Below are 5,085 nucleotides of genomic sequence, written 5' to 3' on the forward strand. Positions count from 1 at the left end.
AATACAAAACACTTTTTTGTTAAATACAAAATTATATAAAACACAAATATGTTTTCATTTCTGAAATAGTTAACAAAGTAAGCAGAAGTACATTGGTAAATGCTATTTACTACTGTATAAGGTCTAGCGGCCTTTGACTTCTTTTCAGTTAATTTATTGTTACATGCAAAAACATTTTAATGGCTAAATGTGAATGAAGCAGATCAAAAACTTTACATCATACTTAATAAAGGAATTTCAATGAATCTGACAATGATGCTTAATGCATAACTAACTCCTAAACTGTTTTTTTTTCACTGACCAGTAATGGTGGAAATATTACATTTCATTCAAATATTCAATATTCAGTTGAATAGTTCTCCACCTCGGCATACTGAAAGAGCACTGAGGACAACAATTAGCATTTCAACTGCACTTAACCTAAAACTAATCTGAACAAAGGTCTACTATAGTTTGTTGTACTTACAGAAGTAAAAACCTTCAGTGTAAATAATTTTTTTATGCAAGGGCTAAATACAAAATTATATAAAACACAAATATGTTTTCATTTCTGAAATAGTTAACAAAGTAAGCAGAAGTACATTGGTAAATGCTATTTACTACTGTATAAGGTCTAGCAGCCTTTGACTTCTTTTCAGTTAATTTATTGTTACATGCAAAAACATTTTAATGGCTAAATGTGAATGAAGCAGATCAAAAACTTTACATCATACTTAATAAAGGAATTTCAATGAATCTGACAATGATGCTTAATGCATAACTAACTCCTAAACTGTTTTTTGTTCACTGACCAGTAATGGTGGAAATATTACATTTCATTCAAATATTCAATATTCAGTTGAATAGTTCTCCACCTCGGCATACTGAAAGAGCACTGAGGACAACAATTAGCATTTCAACTGCACTTAACCTAAAACTAATCTGAACAAAGGTCTACTATAGTTTGTTGTACTTACAGAAGTAAAAACCTTCAGTGTAAATAATTATATAACAAATAATAATAATGAATTTTAGTAACAATTTTAAGATTTTAAATGGTTTCACATATTTACCTTATTGTACTGGTAAACGTTTTGCATCTTGAAGCCGATATGTAACTTTTGTCTGCAGATCAGCATTATAAACAGATTTTTCCAACCGTTCTGCTTTTCTAGCAGCAAAAACTAAGAATGAAACCAAGCATTCAGATTCAATATTTTTAAACTGTAACATGTGGAGACAAACATGCCAAACTAAAGTCAAAAGACTATGAAAAACATCTTCACCTCCTAACTGCAGAAGAGCATCATATGGTTATTTTCACAGGCAACACCACTAGTGTTTATTTAATTTGCTAATTTAATTTAAGAAGAATAACTCACCAATCAGCACAATGATCAGAAACCCATTCATCAGTCCAGATATGATAATAATAATCTGCCATTGTGTTTGATTGTGACACTCAGTTAGTTGAACTGATTCTGTAAAGAAAACATGCACAGTCTGTTACTGTCATTCTTTTACTGGAACACAATGACAATGTTACAGTTTTATAGAACTAAATTAAATACTAATAAATGATTCATCTCTATGTGGAGCAACCAATGACAGGGCTTACAGTTTTTTCTAATAAAACTGTAGTAAAAAATAAATGTAAATAATCACACTGATTATCAGACTGTCACTCACCAGTGAAGTATATTCTGGTGCTGTTGCTGAGTTTTGGAGGTGTTTCTGTGTTCATACAGTAATAAACTCCTAATTCATCAGCAGTCACATTATTTATAACCAGACGATGTTTAAACTGCACTGAATATTTCTTTCTGAATGTTTTATTATGGTAAAAAGGTGATTTTGTTTGTGTTGGGAATGATCGTAGAATGACTGTTGGAGGATCTGCTGTTTTCAGTAAAATCCAATAAACCTCATTTTCATCAAGATCACAGTTTATGCTCACATTTGATCCCAGATCAGTTAGTAGATCTGCCACTGCATACTGACAACAGATTAATACCACTGTGTGAAGAATTTAAAAATATATATGTTATAAAAGTTTAGAGTTTTCAAAGTGTGTGAATGTATGTTAAAAATATTCATAATACGTAAACTTACAGAGCTGAAGCTGTTTGATCTTCATGTTGTTGTCTTGATAACTTCAATATAAAAGCTGGTTCCCTCCACACTGCATGTGTGAAGAAGACAAGAAAGAAATGAAGAAGAGGAAGTAAAGTTTTCGACCACATTGTACACATTTTTTTTTTTTTTAACACACAATGATCCACAACCTCAATAACGAAGGGCCTCGTTACTTTATTAAATGTGTATGACAGAAAATTTCTGGTTAAAAATGAACAAACATCAATTATTAAGTACATAAAAATTGAAAACGGTCTCATTGCCTTAACCCCAATTCACAATAGTAAGTTTATAATAATAGGTCAGATTTCACAGGAAGCATAAGTTTGGCATCATTCGTGACATTTGCTCTGAGAAAAAGATCTCTGGTAATAAGGGGCAGACTAAGCAAACTCCAGGTATGGGGCCTCAGTGGACCAAATGTGCTCTTTTATACTTTTGAAACCCTTATATTGCTCTCTTTTTCTCTCTCATAATTTGTAGTTTATTTACCCCTCACAAACTGTCTAACCCGATCTCATGAAAGTGCGCATAAATAGTACGGCAAATAAAAAAAAAAACTTGTGGCATTGATACGCAAAAATTGACTTTGGTATGCTACGCAAGGGGAAGGATTAGGGTTGTGGGGTAGATGCGTATCATATGTACACAAAAACGTCTCGGGTTATGCATGTAACCATGGTTCCCTGAGAGGGAACGAGATGCTGCACCCCCTAGGGGACATATTGGGGAATGCAGCCTGCATGACCGGTGTGTGAAGCACTTGTGAAACAACGCCAATCTATTGGTCCACCTGGCCCATGACGTCATAGGCGGGGTGCCCGGAAGTATAAAAGGGCACCTGCTGAATACGACATCCACTTAGCTGTCTGAAGGAGACGTAAACACGCAGGCCGAAAGCATGGTGAGGGGGTGCAGCGTCTCGTTCCCTCTCGGGGAACCATGGTTACATGCGTAACCCGAGACGTTCCCCTTCTAGGGAACTCGACGCTGCGCCCCCTAGGGGGCACATTGGGGAACGAAATCCAACCGTGCCGAGGCGCATGCCTGTCCACCTGGTAGGAGCACCAAGGAAGCGACAGACATACACCAAGCCTTTTCTCAGAAAGGGGCCATGCCACTGCGCCACGGGCCACTCACACAACTTGAACTCATACAACAGAAATGGGGAACCCGATTAGATCAAGGGGAACATCCCACCCAAGTTAAGAACACAACTATCCTCAGATAGCTATACTATGTGAGTCATATAAGCCTGGATACACAAGACCACAGAAGAGACTAACTAGAAAGCCTCTAGAGGAGCTCAAATATAGCTACTTAAATCCCGGTAAGGAGAAATAGCTGATGAGCTAGAACACAGCTATCCTCAGATAGCTATGTCCTAAAGTTCTTATGAAGGTTTGTAGACCAGAATAACCACACACAGCTAGCCTAGATAGCCAGGCAAAACCTTCCTGCAAAGCTGCCCAGACCACAAAGAGTGAGCTATCTACTTATACAGGTAACCCTGGCAGGGGAGATAGCACTGTCTAGGCAAGGGCTCAAGTAAACCGCTACTTAAAACCCTAAGCAGGGGAGCAATCACTGAGTTAGCACATAGCTACCCTCAGATAGCTAGGTACCTTGGAAGGGGCTGCCATAAGGGGGACCGACTGAGACTACCCAGACCACAGAGAGTGGGCTATCTACGTACAACCCTAGCAGGGGAGACAGCGCTCTCTAGGCAAGGGCTCAAGAGACCGCTACTTAAAACCCTAGGGAGGGGAGCAATCACTGAGCTATCACATAGCTATCCTCAGATAGCTAGGCTCTAGTAAAGGGGATCACTCCAGGAGAGGGCTCACCGCAACCACCATTAAGACACAGCTAGCCTCAGATAGCTGTATTCAGGTAAGCCTGTCCTGCCATAACAATGACTTTAATATAACCACCCTCAGATGGCTATACTAAGGAGGCCCCCAATCCGTGTCAGTCCTACGGTAGGCTAGCGAAGCCCCGTGTCATTGACCAGGAGCTCACAAGACGGAGATCCGGGCCATCAGTAAATGATTTGCTAAGAGCGAACACATAAACATCATCCGTCCAAGATCAAAGCCTGATGTAAGCCGTGGCCAAAACACTAGAGGGCTGGACACAGCTATCCTCGAATAGCAATTCCCTCAGATAAGGCTGAAGCCAGGACAAAGACAAAGACCGCATCCCTCGGGAATAGGAACAAACACGAGCGGAGCCTAGACATCATGACTCATTACAATGAGCGCGTCACTCTGAACGTGCATGCTTTTCACCGAGACAAACGCGAAAGCAGAATATGCCCTCAAGTGTTAGAATCCAAAAACGGAGGCACACATTCCCTCAGGCGCTGCTCGACTCAAGCGCTATACATGGGATCGATAACCCAAAAGAGCATCTTAACCCCTCGAACCGCGAGACGCAAACGCTTGTCACTCATCACTCGAGAACAGGGACAAACGTGAACGGAGTTTCTCATTGGAAACACTCACAATGAGTGTGTTCAGAGCCCTCGAGCACTGAACGCACAAGCTCTCGAACCAAGACACATAACGCATAGATTGTGTGTGTCCTCAAGTGTCAGAAACCTCGAGCATGGAGGCACACACTTTCCACAACGCTCACCCGCCTTGGTCTATCACACGCACTTCAAACAGATGGCTCCTGAAGACATCAAAGAGGATGACGTATTCAACTGGTGCCCTTTTATACTTCCGGGCACCCTGCCTATGCTGTCATGTGCCAGGTGGACCAATAGATTGGCGTTGTTTCACACGTGTTTCAGACACCGGTCATGCAGGCTGCATTTCCCAGTATGCCCCCTAGGAGGCACAGCGTGGCGTTCCCTAAAAGGGCAACTACATACAGGTGCATATCAATAAATTAGAATGTCGTGAAAAAGTTCATTTATTTCAGTAATTCAACTCAAATTGTGAAACTCGTGTATTAAATAAA

At 40.2% G+C, this 5,085-nt stretch overlaps 1 pseudogene; it reads right to left on the reverse strand.

Moving 5' to 3' along the window:
* Positions 1-1,053: 1,053 nt before the first annotated feature.
* The window catches only part of LOC107704535 (uncharacterized), a 10,833-nt pseudogene continuing 6,801 nt past the window's right edge, over positions 1,054-5,085 (reverse strand).

Source organism: Sinocyclocheilus anshuiensis, unplaced genomic scaffold (genome assembly GCF_001515605.1).
Source record: "Sinocyclocheilus anshuiensis isolate Anshui unplaced genomic scaffold, SAMN03320099.WGS_v1.1 scaffold2038, whole genome shotgun sequence".
Classification (NCBI taxonomy): Eukaryota; Metazoa; Chordata; class Actinopteri; order Cypriniformes; family Cyprinidae; genus Sinocyclocheilus; species Sinocyclocheilus anshuiensis.